At 50.6% G+C, this 20,760-nt stretch overlaps 1 protein-coding gene across 4 annotated transcripts in view; it reads right to left on the reverse strand.

Moving 5' to 3' along the window:
• INPP5A (inositol polyphosphate-5-phosphatase A) overlaps nt 1-20,760 on the reverse strand; it is a 248,472-nt gene that overhangs the window by 118,829 nt on the left and 108,883 nt on the right. The gene's annotated exons all lie outside the window — the stretch shown is intronic.

Here is a 20,760-nt window from a genome sequence, read left to right on the forward strand (position 1 = left end):
CACCAGCAAGCTGATCCTGCCTGCAGAGGAGTCTGAGGGGCGCATGGGCACCGCATCATCAGAGGGGTGTGTGGGTGCCATGTCATCAGAGGGCACATGGGCACCACATCATCGGAGGGGTGCATGGGCACTGTGTCACTGGAGGGGTGCACAGGCACCACATCATCAGAGGGGCATGTGGGCACCGCATCATCAGAGGGGTGCACGGGCACTGTGTCACTGGAGGGATGCACGGGCACAGCATCATCAGAGGGGCGTGTGGGTACCATGTCATCAGAGGGCACATGGGCACCACATCATCGGAGGGGTGCACAGGGGCCAAGTCAGTGCAAGGCTAAGAGCCGTCACCAGCCGGCAGGATGGCGTGAGGGCTGTCTCTGGAGGCTACAGCCCCCAACCGCTGTGGGGTCCTCAAAGGTGGGGGATGATTGGGTTGAGTTTCCTCCCCCTGGACTTGTAGACACAGACATCAGCCCTCTCCTAACTCAGCTGTTTCAGGCTACCTCCAGGAGGGATCCATAAGATGCGTACTCCCTTCGCCAAACAGAATGCAGCACCTGCCTAGGATTCAGGGATCAGGGGCTGCCTTTGAGGGGAGGTTACCTGGGCAGGACACTCCAAGTGCAGCTGGGCTTGTCCTCAGAAGGTGTCAGACACCCAGCCCATGCTGGCCCCTGACTAGCTACTCACCAAGGAAGGTCACTGGCCTCACAGAAGTTGAGCTGATGGCCAAGAAGGACCTATGATCCTCAGAAGTCCAGGACCCCCTCCTGCACAGACAGCATTCAGCAGCTGTTCTCTAAATAACCTTTAATTGTGTGGGACAGTGTGTCACTGCAAATGCTAACCTTGTCTTCTGCATGTGCAAGTCTGTGCAATCTACCATCCACTGATAAAATGCACTCCCCAGTCATCACCAGGATGTGTCTAATCAGATCTCAGGAGGAGGATCCTCTGCATGTACCAAGAGCCAGTGCAGAAAAGCAGCCCAGGACAGTGGTGCCCAGGGCACTTGGGGTCTTGAGGTGGACTAAGATGAAGCCTCTGAGCCTCCCCAGAATCCTTTCTGACATCTCCACTTTCAGTGAGTCCACAGAGAGGATGGGGCTGCTCCCAGGGCATTTGTCCAAACCTCGGAGCTCTGAATCCAGGCCTGTGGCCCTACACAGGCTTAAGCTAATTGTTTCTGGATGTACCACAGGTATTTACTTAGTTAAGCTCATTAACTAGCCCAAAAGCTAGCACTGGAGGAAGAGGCCACCACCAAAGCTTACCTGGTTTGAGGAAAGTCAGCCAAGCTTTGCCAATGAAAATCAACAGAGGCCATGGTTAACTGTCAGGCTGAAGGCTGGGGCCTCTCTGATGCAGCTAGGCCAAACCTCGGGGGCTCCATCACACCCTTCCTCACATGGAGCCCCTTGGAAGCAGCTGAGAGAGGGGCAGCCGGAGATTAGGGGCAAGTTTCCAATGGTTTCTTCTTCCCACGGGTTCCTTCAGAAGGAGACACCAGAGGGCAGGAAGGCTGGCCTGCAGCCTGCAGCCAGTACTGTGGGGCATGTGGCCTGGAGGTAGTAGCCGGCGGGCCAGCACTGTGGGGCAGGCTAGAAGGAGGCCTGAAGGAAAGGTCCAAGCGTGGAACAAGGAGGAGAAGCTAGGAAACAGCTGCCGTCACTGCTCCAGCGATTTCCTGTCAGAGGCCGCTAACAAGCCGGCGACTTTTAAAGGCTTTACAATTTTTCAGTTAGTCCCCCACCACATTTCTTCCGGAATATTTGTTTCCCTAGCACTGCGTTCTGACATGCGCTCAATCACGCTTGTCTCCATGGCTGATGGATGGGCCGCCCGAGTGCTACTGGGCCAGACCTTTGCCAATGAGTCCGTTACAGATTCGTCACTGTATAAGATCATCTGTGACAAGTGACTAGGAATAAAAGCCTGCTCTCAGGACCCCAGGGTTGCAGGCTGCAGCACCCTGGGTGGGCCAGTCAGCCACCTCCTTAACCCTGTCTGCTTCCAGCTTCCATACCAGGATTTCTGGGAGGGAAGGGACCTTGGTTTATCTCACCTGCTCTCTGCCCAGGCTAGCTCTGAAGTATGGTGCCCTGCATAGAGTAAGTGCTTAATGATCGCTTGTTGGGTGTCTGCACCGAAGGTTCCATCTCTAATGCTGCCCCTTAGCCATCGGGCTCCTGGCCACCTTATGACCTGGGAGCCACCTTAGGCAGGCCCAGCCTTGCCTCTCACCAGGATCAGAGGGAAGCTTCCTCTTTGATCTCGCCTCAGGGCACCAGTCTTTCTAAAGCACTCTCTGCTCAGACACCCTAAGAAGTTTCTGATTGCAACAGATAATGCAAGAGTGGCAATCTCCATTTTACAGATGAGAAACCGAGGCTCAGAGAGAACCAGGGAGCCCCAAGTCCACAGAGGGACCAAGTGTCAGAGCATAAAGCAGAGACAAAGCTGGGGAAGCAGCAGCATTGGCCTCGCAGCCCTGGGCTGAAGGCGCACAATTGGGAGGGGGGGTGGTGGTACTTTGGGCCCCGTTCTGTCATTAACTCAAGGAGGGGCTGACACAGAATGAACTGCAAGAGTCACAGTCCCTTTCAGAGAGATGGCGGGGAAGAGACATTGGCCTAGGAGCCAGGACAGTGCCACGTACTCACCTCCCCTCCAACAGAGAACGGCCAGAGGAGCTTATTGAGGAGGGTGACATGGAAAATCACTTTGGGGGTTGAGACTAAGGCAAGCAGGACCCCCATCCCCCAGCAGCTACAAGGTGGGAGGTGATAGGGGTCTTCACCAGGCGGGGGCAGGTCAGAGGAGAGATGGGGCTATGTACAAAAGAGGATTCGAAATCATATCCCAGCAGGGAATGCAGGAAGAATGAGCAAAGGCCCTGCCCCTCCCCGGGGAAAGGATCCCCAGCCTCAGCAGTCAGAGGACTAAAGATAACATGGGGTGATCTTCACAGGGAACGCTGGAGAGTTTACAGAACACTTCCCAGACAACTCTACCAGGAAGCAGAGATCCCTATGTGGCCTGATCCTTGCTGATCAGGGAAAAACACTGAGGCTCCGAGGCTCCGGGATGGCTGTGGCCATGCCTCCAGGGCTGACCACAGAATCCTGTGCTGGGCATTCAGTGCCCTTCAGACCCTGCCCCTTCCTCCCTCTCCACCAGACTCCCAGCCAGGGACTCTGTAATCCAGGGGCTCTGGCCCTGGCCTCTGTCTCCCAGGTCTGCCTCCTCTCCCTCCTCTGGCTTCCTTCCGGTCCCAGTGAAAGCCCTCAATGATGAAGGAGCCTCGCCCAGCCCTGTTCCCCTGCAGTGCAGTCCTGCCTGCCTTGTGTGTGCAGAGCTGCTGGCACGCCGGCCCTCTGTTAGACAGGGGCTGCCTTCTGGTAGTATGCTTTGTCTGCATTCAGTTTGGTCCTGGTTTTCTGTCTGTGTGTTTGTTTGGCCTTTCTCTGCATCCCAGCACTTAGCCTGGTGCCCAGCATACGGCAGGCATTCAGCAAATGCTTCTCACCCTCCTGGAGCAGATGCTCTAAAGTCACTGGGGAACCTCAGCAAAGGCAAAGGCAGCAGCAGCCTCCAGCCTGCCCAGCATCAGTTTCTCCAGCTCTTAGTGCATTATGGCATGAAGGCACCGCCAGAGAAGGCAAGAAGTAGTTGAGCCTGATCCCATTTCCCGCCATAAGCCATGAGCACGGCACAGGTAATGGAGAAGGTGGAAGGCGGGGTGCTATGGCAGCATGTGAGAACACTGCTGGGGTCAGAGGGGCTGCTGTTGCCAAGATCCCCTGGCCTGACTTCGGTGTGGCCCCAAGCCAGCTGGGAGTGTGCCCCCGAGCCTTTGACCCTGGGAGTCTTCGAGAATGCTAGGAACTTACATGCAGGCAGGCTTTATGGAATTGGTGCCTAATTACTGAATGATAGCAGGGGAAGGTACATTTGCTGGGCTGCCTGCAAACAGAAACTAGGACCTGACAAGTTTACTTTTAAAAAAAGGATGGAAAAATCATTTTTAAAAATACTCTTATTGATCTGAAAAAAAGTTTTAAACCATTGTCATATAAATGCTCTAACACACCAGTAATTAGAGAAACGTCAATTAAAACAACTCTGTGGTGCCACCTTTCCCCCATCAGACTGGCTTCTATTATAAAAAAGGAAAATAACAAATGTTGGAGCAGATGTACGAAAGCTGGGACACTGATGCACTATTGGTGGAGCTGTGAACTGATCCAACCATCCTGGAGAGCAATTTGGAACTAAGCCAAAGGGCTATGAAACCATGCATACCCTTTGACCCAGCAATACCACTGCTAGGTCTATATCCCAAAGAGACATTTTTTTAAAAAAGAAAAAGGACCTATTTGCACAAAAATATTCATAGCAGTTCTTTTTACGGTGGCAAAGAATTGGAAACTGTGAGGATACCCATCAATGGGAATGCCCATTGGGGAATGGCTGAACAAGTCGTGGTATATGATTGTGATGGGAGAAATAACAAACAGGATGCATTCAGAAAAACCCAGGAAGACTTACATGAACTGATACAAAGGGAAGTGAGCAGGACCAGGAGGACAGTGTGCAGCAGCAGTGATCAGCTACGAATGACTTAGCTCTCCTCAGCAGTACAATGGTCCAAGACAACCCCAAAGGACTCAGGAGGAAGCAGACTATCTGCCTCCAGAGAAAGAGAACTGATGAACTCTGAGTGCAGGCTGAAGCATCCTTGATTTTTACTTTATTTTTCTTGCCTTTTTTTTCCAAGACAGCTAATATGGAAACACATTTTGCATGATTCCATATGTATAACTGATATCTTATTGCTTGGGTAGGGAAGGGGTTGGAGGAAGAGAATGTGAAACTCAAAATCTTTAAAAAAGGAATCTTAAAGATAAATAACTTTTTTAAAGTTTTAAAACAAGAAAACACATAAAAGTGTTTTGGGGTCTACTTAAAAGTTCAAAATTTCACAATCTTTTCATCTTTGAGGGGAAAAAAAGTTGGTTTGTTTTTCATTGTACCTCATTCAGATTCTCCTATTTGAGGCCATTACGCCTGGATTTACTTTAAGAACAAAGCTGGTTGTACCTCATGATGGCTGGCACAGAACTGGGGTGGGGGGGACTCAAGGAATCACCTCATCTCCGCCCCCCCCCCCCGCCATCCCTTGTACAGCCTAGAAAAGCTATAACAAAAAAAATGGGTGGTGGGGTGGTACATGGGGGCAGGAGTGGGGCATAGACATTAAAAGTTTGAGTTCATGTTTTCATTTCCATTTTAGTAACAAGGCATGATGTATGAAGATGCTTTAAAATTCCAAAGGAAATACTCTTTTTAAAGAATAAAATCCTAACCTTTAGGCTTCATATTGCTTCCTTTGGGGGTTACCATTTTTCTAACTCTGAAAATATTCCCAAACTTTTCGGGTTCCCGGCTGTGGAACAGGGATAGAACAAGGGTCACAACAAGAAGCATTTGTACAGAACTCTGAAGTTGGCAAAGTACCCTACAGATAGCACCATACATGAGCCACACAACAAACCTGGAGGGGGGTGCTATTATCATGCCAATTTTACAGATGAGGAAAATGAAGGAAACACAAGCAAAGTCACTTGCCCAGGGTCACACAGCTAATAAGTTTCTCATGCTAAATTTCGACTCAGGACTTCTTAATGCCAGGTCCAGCAATCTATCTGTTGTATCAGTCAGCATCCCCATTCAGTACCATCCTTGACACCTGCCCCTAGGGTTCATTAAATCGGCACTGAGAGTTGAGTGGACAGCAGCAATAACTTAAGGGCCAATCCCTTTAACCTGCTGAACTTGGTGCTGAGCCCTCTGTCAGGTTGGGAGACACCTTAGAGGGGTCAGATTTCATTGCTGCACTGACAGCCACCCAGAGATTCGGGAAAATGTCAACAGTATTAACGAACCAACTTCAACCTTCTCAATTCTTTTCAATAATTTTACTAGGACCTTGTAAACAAGATGAAGAATGGCTGAGTGGAGAGTCAGTGAAGAAAATCCCAGATAACCAAGAGCGGGCCATGTGCAGCTCTTTCTCAACAAAAGGATAAGGATTGGCCTCCTGAAGCCGGAATGACCTGGTCCTGGGCTCTCACACACGGGGCTTGCTTTAGGCTTACATGAAAAACCACAGCATGCATCGGCTGCTTTGTTCTATTCAATTCACATTCAGATGAGTGTAATCCTATCTTTAGCTTCCTGTGTCCCAATGACATATTTTGTGGCCATGATGCTACAAGACCTTAAAATGCCACGCGAGGGCTAAGGGTACTGCTGAGGGGCATGCATGTTAAGGATGATGCTAAATGGGGGCAGGAAAGACAGAGGAGTATTAAACACTCACCAAAATGCCAAAACGGCCGGACTGCAATCTAAGATCCCCAAGAGAGGAGACTGCCATTCCCCTCTGCCCTTCCTGAGGTGGGGGACCATGCTCCTGACACGCTGCGTCAGTCAGTCTTCATCTGCTACCCGATTCCTCTGACCCAAGTGAAATACTCGGTTCTCCCGCAGGAAGCACATTTAGAGCAGATGCTACCCTATTTTTCACTAGTGAATGTAGGGTATCAATGTATTGCTGACAAGGGCTACCACCTCCCTTTTTATTCAGGCAACAGCTCCCTAGCTCTCTGAAAAGAGGAGAAGGAAGAGACAAGAGGAGGGGAATGCCAGAGCTGGAGGAGAGATCAGCACCTGCCAGACAGACAGCTCCTCATGCTCTGGACAGTCAGTCACCAGAGTGAGGTAGGAACAAAGGGAGAGATCAGCACTTCCCTGGTGGACAGCTACTTGTGTCTGGGCAAGGAGAGGTCTTAGAACAGGTATTTTTAAGGTCAGCCAGCTTATAAATCAAAGGGCCTGTTCTGACCACGCCCATTTTAATGGACTCCTTGGCAGAAGCGGGAGTAAGCTAGATTGGGCTGTTTCCACACAGACTGGGAGAAGGGAACTTTTACAAGGGGATCTGACCCACACTTGGCAAGGAGGGGGGGAGTTTCATTTGGCTTTGGTGAAAAACTAAATTTCATCTCCTAAGTCCTCACCAACAAGGGCTTGGCGTGGCATAGGGGGATCAAAGGATGCCAGTTGGAATCATGGGGGATCAGGGGAAGTCACCGTCTGAGCCTCACAGTTTCTTCACGTATTAAATGGCTGAGAGGTCAGGCAGCATTCCTCTGAGGTTCTAAGGTTCATTCCAGTGCACACATGGTGTTTTTAAGGCCAAAGCCTTCTTCACAGTTAGCAGACTAGAAGGCAGAATGCTGGATTCCTCTATCTAGGATATAGGAATTTAGGGGAGCCCTGGGATCCAAGACTGCACTGGATCACTTAGTGGTCCTGTGGCCTCTTTGTAGATTTTCTGAGCCTGTTCCCTCAGCTGTAAAATGAAGATAATACCAGCTATCAATATGTACCTCACAGGATTGCTATGGGTCTATAGCAAGTGGGATATCCAGGCCCTCTGAGGACAGAGATTCTTCTTTATTTTTGACTGTGGAACCTCAGCATCTATCCCAGGCAGTAGGCACTTATTGAATTCTTATTTGGTTGCATGGAATTGTTCTTGTGAGGAGCAAAGGAGACGATGAGTATAAAGTGTTTCCCAAATGTTACATGCTATATAATGCCAGCTATCACTAAGGGGGAAAAAGAGGTTAGGTTTCCCTGACCCCCTCCCAAACCCAGCATCCCCATCCTTCCCTTAGAGACCAGATTCCAGAGAGTTGACAAAGTCAACCTGGTTCCCACTCCCAATAATGTTCCCTAAATATGCCTCTTAGGCATGCCAGCTGCCTTGTTACATGAGAAAAGCTCTGATTCAAAGCCTGGCTTCATGGCCCATTGTGCATCCATTCCAGCCAGGCATCACAGATGGCGAATTCCTCACCCCATCCCCTACTGCTTCCCTGCATCCTTCGGGTGCTTCATCACTGCAGGAGACCGGGAGGTAATTGGTAAAGCCGCTGAGATCTGTCCCTTGCTTGGTCCTGGAGCCTGCAGCCTAGGGGTGGGGGTGAGGGGAGAGGAATCTCAGGGAGGGGAAGAAAGGCTTTGTCTTGCTCCCTCTCAGTGCTCAGAGATGCGCCTGGGGCCCTGCTCCATTCATTCTTATGCTTTAGCAGTTTAGAGGCAATTGATCAGCAGGGAGGGGAGAATACCTGGTGTCTACTTAAAATGCATGGGGCAGCAACCAAATTAACCCGGTGCGATTGTTTCCTCACATGTTTGATGGACCTGTGTCAGCTCATCTGTTAGGGAGAAATAAAAAAGTCGGGCCTAAATGCACAAAAAATGATGATGGAAGCCCGAACTAAAGCGTGCCAAATGCAAGCTTATTGAGTCACAGATCGATCGATCAATGAGCGAGTGGATTAGGAGCACCTCATGAGCCCCCAGAAATAATTCGCCCGAACACTGGGATTTACCAAATTCCAGCACTTTTAGGAAGTAAATAATGAAAAATCAATCCAAAGGAAAAACAGATCAAGAACTCGGGATTCTGACACGCCGACACATTTATCGCGGAACACCACTCCTCGGCTGACCCGAAAACTTCGGGAGGTCTTTATTTACTTTCAACACCTTCCAGAGATCAATATTTTTAATTTGGATCCGACTTATTATTTTTCACATCACAGCATCGGGGAGCGGACTAAAGTGGCCCATATTTTAGTGCTAAAAAGATCGATATGACAGTTTCACCTTCGCCGCAGCCCCTGCAGCTGCCTGGCCGCACATCAGGGCGTCCCACGGGGGGCGCAGGGCCCGGCCGGGGGGGAGGCAGGTCATTACCCAGCCAAGGAGTCAGACAGCCCATGATTTAGCTGGTCAGGAAGGGCCCCGTGCCCTTAGAAAACCAATCTTGCTTCTCTCACTTTATCAGGCCTGTCTCTTACCCACAAGTACAGGGAGAATGGGGGGGGGGGTGGAGGGGGGTGAGTAGGAAGGGAGCTGGCTAAGGGAGGGGAGTTGGTTCCAAAGGCGGATTAGTTCTCTCATCATAAATGCATCTATTTTTCCTTCCCATGCCTGGAATCAAAGAACACCAGTAAATTCCATTAATTTTCCATAAGTCCCCCCCTCCCCAAATCTTACTCAGAGCAGAGACATGGGAGGGGGATCGTGAAAGGAAGGGGGAGAGAAGGAAGGCAGGAGAAAGTAGGGAAAGGTCCCTGGGAAGAGAATGCATCACTCTGGAGTCCTAGTGGTTCTATTGATCTTGGCTGGGGTGGTGGAGGCCGCCAGGAGTGAGTTATGAAGCCATCAGATTTGCAGAGATGGGGTGGCCTGTCTCAATGCCAAGGGAATAAGTGTACCCTGAGTCTCAGATCTGGGGACACTCACTCCTGCTCATGCCTTCCAGCATTTCTCCTTGGATGTGGGAGGCAGGGGCCAGAAGATGGATGGATGCAGTCTTTCTTCAGCCAGACAAACCCGAAACAGGACCCACAGCTTTTGAAAGGGAGAATTGAAACCCTAACACAATCAGGGAAGGAAGGACTCCTGGGAGTGTCACCCAGAAGGAAAGGGGCTGCCAGCAGGTCCTGATCCCACCATCAGTGCTTCGCCACTCACACTTGCTACCTGTTCTCCCCTCTCCCCCATCCTAACTAACTCAGGCTTCCAATGGTGATTCTTAGCAAGAGTAAGACAAGCCCAGTGGCAAATGGACCGAGGAGGCATCTTCACTGACCATCCGAATGAAGCCTGACTAAGTCCTGGCAGAGGACACCCACTCTGTTGCTCTGTCCCAAACCCAGCAGCTGATGAGACAGGGAATGTGAAAGCCCCATCTCTTCCCATCATCCACACAAATCCAGGGCAGGCTATGGCCAACCAGTCCCGGGGGTCACACTCTGAGCTCAGCCTCCCGACCAACCTGGAAGTGGCAGTCCTTCAGAATCACCGGGAGCTCTAGGTCCAGGTAACTCATGCCTCAGGGGCCACCACTCAGTCATTCCCTTCTTCCCCCTGGGGTCTGAAGTCTGATCAGTCCACGAAGGCTATACAGAGGAGAGAAAATACCCAAGTGTCTCCCATCCCTGCCATGTCTGGAAGGGCTGGTGCTGAGGCAGGAGGTGATGGCCCATAATACTTGAAATGTCCATTGGACAGAACAGTGATGCCTCTGCCTGAGAGGGAACCCCAGAAGGCAGGGCTGGATACTAGAGCCAAGGGAGGAAGCCCAGCCTCTGATCAGGACATGATCAATTGTTTTGGTGTGTCTGCTTACCCCCACCCACCCACCCAATTAGGCCAGGACGTAGAGGGGGCTGAAGGGAATCCTTTTGTGACCCGCAGAGAGCCTGGCCACTCACCAACTTCCTCAACCAGAAAATGGTTGGGGGGAGGGCGGCCAGGGGCACTAGACTACCTCACATCCTAGCAAGGGCCATCTCCTGACACATAGTAGGCACTTAATCTGTTTGTTGATTCATCTAATAATAAGGCTTCAGGGTGTGCTCTGTCTCTCTCTCTGTCTCTGTTTCTCTGTCTCCCTCCCTCCCCTCCTCTCTTTTCCCACACCTCCTGCCCCATATATATGCACAAGCAAACACACACACACACACACACACACACACACACACACACACACACACCATCTATCTGTTAGGCTAAGCAGGAAAGAAAACCAGTCGCTGATCTATGCCATCAAAAGCCATCTTCCCCAGCTTCCTTCCAGGCCCTGCTAAAATTCCACTTCCTACAGGAAGTCTTCCCACCCACCTTAATCCTAGAGCCTTCTCAAGAATTTTCTCCTATTTATCCTCTAGTCTATTAAGTCTATTAGACTTAAGCTCCTTGAGGGCAGGAACTGTCTTCTGCCTCTTTCTGCACCCCTAGTATTTAGCACAGTGCCTGGCACATAGTAGGTGCTTAATAAGTGTTTATTGACTGAATGAATGAATTCTTCTTTTAAATCACGAAAAAAAATGGATACTTGTTAAAATATCTTTCTTTCAATAAATATAATGCTGTCATTTCACCGTTAAAAATAAAACACAAAAACCTGGTGATGCCCGCGAGCATGGCCAGGTTCGGCTTGGTCGCAATCTCTGGGTGTCTCTGATTCATGCCTGGCCTCCATCCTTGGTGCTCCTTCACCATCACAGCTGCTCTCTGGCTTCTCGGTCTCCTTCCTAAACTGCAAAGCCCAGAATGGCCCAGATGCGGTCTGACCACGGCAGAGGACAGAGGGATCACTGAGAGATGCCCCCAAGGGGTCTTCCGCCTCTCTGCAGGTGTCCTGGGGAGTCATGGGCCCCTGCTGGCTCTTCCTGAGCCTGTGGCCCACTCCAACCTGATCTGCTATCTAACCACATCCCTCATCCTGGGCTTGGGAAGCCAGACTTTCCATTTACTCCAAGGGGAAGTCACCTCGTCAGATTGAACCCAATGGAATGCCTGACAGGCTCTTTTTTGTGTCCTGACTCTGTCATCCCAGCTTTATGCCATGTGAATATTTGGTGATTATGCCATCTGTCCCTTTATTAAAGCAAATGATGAACATGTCCAACAGTCCAGATCCTAGCACAGATCCCTCTGGCACTTCACTGGAGACCTGTCAAACTGACATCAAACCATCAATAGCAAGTCTTTGAGTCTGGTTTTGCCACCAACTATTTTGGGTCCAAGCTCTTTTCACAAGAGCACCACGAGACAGTCCATCAGACACTTTGCTAAAGCACACAGACCCTAATGCAATGTCCTAGTCCTGTGACCATGTGTGAGGAGGAAGTCAGGGGAGACAGGCAGGAGCTGGCTCCTGGAATCCTTGCTCCCCATCCCCTCTAGTTCTCCTGCTGTTTAATGCTCTCTTCTGGAATGTTCTGGGGGGTGGAAGGTCAGGTCACTGGCTCACAGTTAGCAGACTCCACACTCCCTCCCCCTCTGTGACCATCAGGACAACATGCCCTCTTCTCCAATCTGCCGGTGCGTCTCCTGCCATCCACGATCAGCCGGAGTGAGGATGTGGCCATCATCCAACCAAGGAGAGCCAGCACCTAGGCCAGAGGACCTCCAAGCACAGCTCAGGGCTCTCCTGCCCTCTCACTGTGGAGCTGAGCCATGAGCTCCTCTCCATCTCCCTCCCTCCGTCTCCATCTCTGTCTCTCCAGAGACAGTCTCTGCCCTTCCCAGTCCAAAGGCCTTTCCTCTTGGCAGAAGCAACATTTTAATAACTGAAGGGCCCCGTCTTCAGTGAGATGTGAGTCAATGTTGTTATGTTGACCCCACAAGGATTCACTCCCTTCTTTGACCCTTTTCTTCCCCCTAGTGGAGTTTTAGAATGGCTTATGTTGTCCTTGCCTTTCCTCAAGTCTCAGCGCGTTCTGAGCTTTGGCATCTCTGAGACCGCGGGGGTGGGGAGTCAGCAGCCACTGCTAATCACCTGGAGAAAGGCACCTGCCTCTGCTGTCATCTGTGGCCTCCTAAGCACCCTGTACTTCCATCCTGCAAAGTCTAGGCTGCTCAACCCACTGTCTTCTTCTAAACTCTCCTTTTTCAGATTTCATTCCTGACATTACCTGGGCGGAGCTCCTCTGCTGAAGCCACAGGATCTGGGGAATCTCTCTTGGAAACTTTGAAGGATGTTCCAAGTCTAGGATGCACATCAAACTGTGCATGCTCTCTCCCCTCTACCACAAATTCAAGGAGGGAGTGACCACTTCCCCCAAAAAGCAGCTGTCATTTCCACAAGAGTAGTCAATTCTACCATATCCCATGCTGATGAGAACTCCTGCTATTTCTAACAGGATGAAACCATGACAGCATAAGGTAAGAAGTAGTTAGGTGGTGTGTGTATGTGTGTGTGTGTGTGTGTATTTATGTGTGTGAGTGTGTGTGTGTGAGAATGTGGGGGTGGGTGAGTGTGTATGTGTGAATGTGTGAGTGTGAATGTGAGTGTGTGTGGTGTGTGAGTAGGGGTGTGAGATTGCATGGCATGTGAATGTGGTGTGAGTGTGAGAGTGTGTATGTATTGTGTGTGAGTGTGTATGAGTGTGTTAGTGTAAGAGTGAGTGTGAAAGTGTGTGTGTGATGTGTATGTGTGTGTGAGTGTGTATGAGAATGTGGGGGTGAGTGTGTGGGTGTGAATGTGTGTGAGTGTGGTGTGTGGGTGTGGGTATGCAAGAGTGTGAGAGTGTGGTGTGAGTGTGTGTATGTGGTGTGTGTTGTATGTGTGTTGTGTGTGAGTGTGGATGAGTGTTAGTGTGGGAGTGTGTGTGCTGTGTGTATGTGTGAGTGTGTATGAGAATGTGGGGGGGTAGGTGTGAATGTGTGAGTGTGAATGTGAGTGTGTATGTGTGGTGTGGGTGAGTATATGTGGTGTGTGTGTGTTTGAGTGTGGGTGGTATGTGAGTGTGGATATAGTGTGTGTGTGTGAGGATGAATAGGTTAGTGTGACAGTGAGTGTGAAAGTGTGAGTGGGTGTGGTACAAGAGTGAGAGTATGTGTGGGTGTGTGTGAGTGAGTGTGTTGTGAGTGTGGATGAGTGTTAGCGTGAGGGTGTGAGGGTGTGGTGTGTGTGTGTGTATGAGAATGTGGGTGGTATGTGAGTGTGAATGTGGTATGTGTGTGTGAGAGTGTGAGTGTGGATGAATGGGTTAGTGTGAGAGTGTGTGTCTTGTGTGGTGTGAAAGTGTGTATGTGTGTGAGTGGAGGTACAAGAGTGTGACAGTGTGTGTGGGTGAGTGTGTGTGTGTATGTGGTGTGTATATGAGTGTGAGAGTGTGGGTGAGAGTGTGAGTGTATGTTGTATGTGAGTGTGGATGAGTGTTAGTGTGAGAGTGAGTGTGACTGTGTGTATGAGAATGTGGGGGTGAGTGCATGGTTGTGAATGTGTGTGTGTGCAAGAGTGTGAGAGTGTGTGTGGTGTGGGTGAGTGTGTGAATGTGGTGTGTATGTGTGTGAGTGTGAGAGTGTGTGTGAGTATAGATAAGTGTTAGCATGAGAGTATGAGAGTGTGTGTGTGAGTGGGGGTGGTGTGTATGAGTGTGAGTGTGTGTGTGTGTGTGTGTGTGTGACAAGCCTGTGACACTTCCTGCAGTCCTCATCTGTTGCCTCTTTCCCCCCAGGGCTTCTTCAGGACCCTCTGATGACAAGATCATGTTTGTGTGTCCCTCCATAGACATTCCAGCCCCCATGTCTGCCCTCATCTTGTCCCAGACTTTCCTCTAAACCCATACCAGTGCCCCACCCATGCCTGCTCCTGAGTTTCACCTCTCCACATCTCAGTGACACCCAGCAGGCGAGTCCAGTTCCCATGCTGGCACCCCCGGCGCCTGGCCTGCAGTGGTCACTCAGTACGAGCTTGTTGGTGTGGCTTGTTGCAAGGCTGCTAGACTTTCATATCCTTTCTGGAGTGGACCAGCCAAGCTGCCTAAACCCCACCTGATCTGTTCAAAGCTCAATATGGCAGGCGTTCATCAGAACCGTGTGCCTCAGTGGTCAGTCTCGGTGGGGATGTCAAAGCTGTTTCACATATACTCAGAGGCAATCCGCCAGAGTGGATTGGGGGCTGGAATTGGAGTAAGAAAACCAAGGTTCAAATCATGACTTTAACACAAACTTTCCCCTTGGAAGCAAGTGGGTCTCAATTGCCCCTTCTGTAAAATGGGTTTCCTACCACTACTCCATGGCTTACAGGATTGATGCAGGGAGAGTGAGAAGCACCAGGAGAAGAAGCCACTTCCTCTAAGGGGCAGAGCCAGGACAGGTCTTTGGGGCCACCCAGGCCACTGCTGTTGGACCCTCCCTTCTCCACAGCTTTCCACTCCTCTGAAACTCAGGGGAAAGAAAGCACCCCACCCACACTTTGAAGAGGCAAAGCCACACTCAGAGACCAAGCTGGGGGGTGGTTGGTTTTAGTTTGGTTTGTTGTTTGGAGATTCATGATGCATCTCCCTTGGATTCCTGGTGCTCTATCCAGGGTCCTGACTGAGAAAGGCCATGATTAAAACATAGCTATATCTTTTGACTTTCCCTAACAAACAGGTGAACACCTCCTCTGTCCTGCTAAATACCCTGCTCCCAGTGAGCTTGGCCTCAAGGATTCGAACCTGCAAAGGACAGTAACAGGCATAGCCCTGCTCTACCAAAGGACATCCCAGGGGTCACCACTGCCCAGGAGTGAGGCAGAGACAGGGGTTTGGGGGGGGGGGGGTGAAAAGGGGGATCTCCACTGAGCAGATGCCATCATCCCCACAATGTGGGTCACTGATAGCAGGCATGAAGCATAGGCCTTCAGTGGCTGGGCACACATGCTGTCAGCATGAAGCCAAGAAATGGGGACCCTCAAAGCTGGATGTTCTTATCCCTCTCCATCCTCTGAAGAAAAGACCACAAAGAAAGTAAGAAACACCTCCAGGACAGCATTGACTACCACTAAGCACCACCCCTGAGAACTAGTTGAGGTGTCTCAGCCCTCCCCCGGAATGGCTATGGTGGGGTGGGCAGAGGGAGTAAAGGCAGGTGAGTAGAAGGGAGGAGAGGGGCAGGGCTTCCCTTCATCCTGGAGCTCTGGGAGATCACATGTCCTTGCCCCACCCTACCCCACCCTACTTAGGGCCCACAGCCCCTTAAGAGGCCACAGCCTATGGCCAGCACACACAAGGCCTCTGCTGTGCAAACCAAGTGGAACAGACACCTTCATTTCTGCACACTCAGAACTAAGTGGCTACCTGACCCAGACAAGGGCTCAGGACTCTGAATGCCACCCTCAGGGTGGGCTCCCGCTGGGGAGAGGAAGACAAAGGAGCCACCCTGGCCCCCTTCTGCCTCTCCTTCCCATGCTGCCCAGGGCAGACAAATGCTGGGAAAGAACTCTCTGACGGGCAATCCACAGCTTCTGCTTTACTGCTGCAGTAAAACAAGACAACTGTGGAAATGATACGAAAATAAATTTGTAATTTCTTCCTCATTTAGCCATTTTCGAAGGTGGCGTATAGGAAAGTCGTTAATGTTACGTCCTCTATTGATGTCCTGGGCCTTTCAAGGGCTAAGTAATGCTTTTTCCATACTCTTCTATGTGGCCAGTTAAATTAGACACATTATTTCTGCGCTGTTGGAGATGCTGATCAATAGACCGCTGGAAAGCCTCGAAAAAGAAGAAGAAACACTTATTCCATGTCCAGGGTCTTGGGCCAGGCCGGGCTGGGCCATGGGAGACCCTAGGAGCTCTCCTGGTGGTGCTGAGGAGGCGGCTGCCCCAGGAGGTGGGCACCTTGGCCCCCTCTCTCCATACCAACTGAGCTGTCTGTGGTGGGGGGAGGAGCCACCAACAGTCTTGGGCTGAAGCAGTCGTGCACACGGGGCCAAATGGGCTTGGGCTCCATATCCCTGCTGATACGATGGGAAGACCTGGTAGCTTCTGGTGACTTTTAATTTCTGCTACTGAGATCAAGTTGAGGCAGGCACAGGCCAAAGACCCTGCTGCCTTCCCAGGCTTTGGAGGCCCAAAGGGCCATCCAGACAGGGCCTGGGGAGAAGCACCGTCCCCCAAAGGAGGAAGACCACTGCCTACCATGACCTAGGTGTCTATGGGGACTGAAGAACCTTTGAGCCAGGCCCTGCTCACACTAGAAGGACCCAAGCCCATGGGGCAGGGGGCGGGGAGTAGGGACAGACAGAAATGAAAGGGAGGTTTCTGCAGGGCCTCACACCACTGGGCAAGGGGAGAGCCCCAGGCCCAGTCTATACAGTGGCCACGGAATACGAAACAGGTGACTGGACTGGGTCAAGTTACGTGCTTCCTGTACCAGTTTTCTTACCAATTAAAAATGAAACATGTGAGTACGTGCCTGCATGTGTATGTGTGTGTGTGCACATGCGTGCCTGCCTGGGGGAGGTGGACAAGGTGATTCCTCTGACGTAGATGGAGCCCAAGCGTCAAGCCCACACTGGCTGAACCACCCAGGCTTTCTCCAAGTGAGCTGATTGAGATTCTCCAAGGCTATCTTGGCTATAACTTGTTAACCCCCTGAGGCAGGCTCATCTTTGCTTTTGCCTCAGCCCCAGGCCCCCAGAATTAATCCATGCTCTTTCCTGTAGAAGGAGGGACCACACAGCAAGTCTAGAGTCCAAAACCCATCCCCCGCCCCCCATGGGTCAGACCAAGCCGGATGATGTAACGCTGTTTGGTGGCCACACCTCAACCTTCCAAGGCAAAGGGTTGAAAGGACACAGTCAGTCCCAAAGAAAAGCGCCAATTCTGAGAGTATCTTCCTGTTCATACAGCAAGGGCACTAGAAGGCAGTGAGGAGAGCCCCTGCCTTTCTCCCCAGTTGGATGTGCCCTACAAGCTTCTCTGAGCAGAGGCTTAGGGTGAAATTGTGGAGGAGAAGAGACAAGGAAGACAGCCTTGGGGCTTCAGGGGCTGGGTCAATGTCCTCTTGTGACTGTGAGGCTCCCCTGGGTGAGGGCAGGGCCAGGGCTTAGGCACAGCATCCCCAGATGAGGTTGGCTGTGGTGTCTCTGGACTCCAAGGTCAGAGGAGGCTGCATCTTCAATGGGACCTTCTGGGCCTTCCTGACTCCCTGGCAGCCATGGGGATCACAGGCTGGGAGCCCCCAAAACCAACAAAGAAAGTTCTGGGTTTCAGGACCAACCAACCTCACCCAAGGAAATGAGTTTACCATCCACCAGATGGCCCAGATTAAAGCAATCATTCAGAGAAGAAGAAGATGGCCAATGGCTAGTGGGCATCAGCTTTGGGCCTGCCAGAACTGGGCTTCTGTGTCTGGGCCTTAGCGGACACACACAGCATCTTTGTTTGCTGTCTCTCTTAAGAGTAAGAGAGGGAGCTCTGAGGATGGGCTGCCTATAGTCCGGGCTGTATCCGATTTTACGGCCATCATAAAGCATCCTTAAAAGGGGTTGATGTGGCCTATTGATTCGTGTGCGTTTCAGTTTCTGGTCACTGTTAAACTGGAGAGAAATAAAGCCACAGGGAGCATTTGATTTAATGAGCAGCATGCCCTCCAGAGGCAGCATGTGGAGGAGGATCTTGGGGAGATGAGAAGACCTGCCCTAGTCTAGCTAAGCCTACATGTCCAAAGCAGAGCTGACGGTCCTAGTCCCCAATCCTGCCCCTATTCGCACCTTTCCCATAGCACAGAGGGTACCCAATGCCCTCATCCTACAGGATGCCCACCTAGGCGTCATCCTGGACTCCCCATCATCTCTCAGCCCTCAGATCCAATATGGCGCCAAGGCCTGTCGCTTTCACCTCTGTAACATCTCTCAAATACACCCAATGCTGCCCCCACCCTGCTCCAGGCCTTCATCGCCTCACCCTCTGCTGCCCCAGCTGCTGGGCCTGCTTCCTCAGGTGTCTCCCCACTGCAGTATGTCCCCCATGTAGCCACTAAGGAGACTTCTCTAGAGTACAGGTCTGACCATGTCACCCCCCTCCCCGATAAACTCAAATGGCTCTCTACAGCTGCTGGGATCAAATAAAGCCCTTCACAGTCCAGTGCCCTCCTCCCTTTCCATCTTCTCACGCCTTATCCCCAACATGTTCTCTTTGCTCCAGCGCCCCCGGCCTCCTGACCACCCCATGAATGAGCCCCTCCATCTCCCAGCCCTGGGCACCTCTCTGGCCACACTCCCTCCTCACTCTGACTACCAACCTCCCTGGCTTCCTTCCTTCAGCCCCTCTTCCTGCTAGAGCCTTCCTCTGTTCATTATCTCCCATTCATCACATACACAGGCTTGCTGTGCCTCTATCTGTTTGCACATTGCCGCCCCCCTCCCCACCATCAGAATGGAAGCCCTTGAGGGCAGGCACTGTCTTGCCTCTTTTGGCATCCCCAAGGCTGAGCACTGTGCCTGGCATACAGTAGGTGCTAAATGAATGCTGACTGGCTGATGACTGGGTGCTTAATCAGTGCTGGGTGGCTCACCTGGCCTGGGCTTTGGTGGACTCCCCTGTGATATGGGTCGCTGGATCATTATCCATTCCAGATCTGTTCCAAGGCATCTGAGTTTTTATCAATATTTATTCAATGCCTCCCCCCATTTGAGACACTTTGCTCTGCAAGAGAATAGGGAGACCAAAAGAAGGCTGTCCCTGTCCTCACAGAGCATTTATGAACTCTGGGGAGGCAAAATGGAGAAATAAATCCCAAGGAGTTGGAAGGGGAAGAGAGCAGTGACAACAGGGGCAATCAGAGGAGGCTTCAAGAAGGTGGTGGCAGACCAGGATGGCAGCTGCCCACGATCCCTGGGACCGAAATGCAAGGTCAGAAGGGGGATCGGGGACAGATGGGGGCCAGACCTTAAGGTCTCTTTCTGCCTTATCCATATCTGGCTGAGCAGGCTGGGCAATTTTGCCCAGGAGATTCCCAAGGATCTAACCAGGCATGAAAGAAAACAGGATTTCTGGGGGTCCTTAACAATGAGCCTCAAGTAAGACAGGGTAAAAAGGGACTTGGTGTGAAGAGCAAAGTGCAGAAAAGATCTAGAGACACCCCAGACAAGGAAACACCATCCAAAGGACCAGATGAGATACTGCTGAGCACTCAGCACAGGCCTGATCTGTGCAAAAGCTCCCTCCCCCCCGCCATGCTGCAAAGTGTCAAAATACCTGAAGGCAAAGTCAGCCAACAGCATTACAGGGAAAGAACGATGGTCATACCCTGCCAGCCTGCCAGAAACGCTCCCCTTTCAGACCTAGACAGACCTAGAAAGAAGGTAAGTACCAGATCATCCTTTGTGAATAGTTAGACGTAATAGGTATTTGGTAATTTCTGGATAGAAAGAGAAAAAAATGGACCTATTTTTCAGCTGTGCATGGCATCTTTACAAAAAGTGACCTGAGCTAGTGCATAAAACCTCATCAAAACACAGGAAAGGATAAACATAAAACTTACAACTGATCACAAGGTAATACAAATTATAATTAATAAAGGGTCCTGAAAGAAAGGATTTCAACTTAAGTGGAGACCAAACAATTTCAAGCTCAAGAACCGGTTAAAAGACAAATCATGGAAACAAGAGATAATTTGGTGAAAGAAAATGGCAAAAATCTGCAAAATAGCCAACCTTTTGGAATTAAAGCAAAGCAGTCCCTGGGGAAGATTTTCTCTCTAAATATATTCATTAACAAAGAGACAAAGAACAGACCACTGACTTGGATGTGCAATTAGAGATTAGAAAAGCAAAAAATTAAAAAAAAAACCTAAGCGTGAAAACTGAAATTCTGAAAATGAAAGAAAATATTAACAAAACTCAAAACAAAAAACACCTATTGAAATGAATATAGGAGGGCTGTTGTTTTGGGTGGGAACCTAATAGACTGCTAGCTAATTGGATCCTATCTTCTCCACTCCCCCTCAAAAGAGAGGAAAATCAAATTGCTAATATCATAGATGAAAAAGAAACAAAGAAGGAAGAAAGGAAAGTGATTAGAACTATTTTGCCCAATTATATAACAGAAAATAACAGCTTAAGAAGAAGATGCCTATGGGGGGATTTTTCTTTCCAGGCCTCTCCTTCAAGCACAGGAGTGAATGGCGAGTGTCTGAGGATGACATCAGGCCAACCAGGGCTTGGTAGAAGCAGCAGTGAAAGGGAGACCAGAGTCAGGTCAGCAGCACACACCCCACCTCAGTGACTCACTAGCTGGGGGCCTCCCTCGGAGCCACCATTACTGCCACTGCCAAAGGTTGGACAAGGTTCGAGATTCTCCACCTTCTTGTGGCCCGGACCCCTTGAGCA

This window comes from Trichosurus vulpecula, chromosome 8, assembly GCF_011100635.1.
Source record: "Trichosurus vulpecula isolate mTriVul1 chromosome 8, mTriVul1.pri, whole genome shotgun sequence".
Taxonomy (NCBI): Eukaryota; Metazoa; Chordata; class Mammalia; order Diprotodontia; family Phalangeridae; genus Trichosurus; species Trichosurus vulpecula.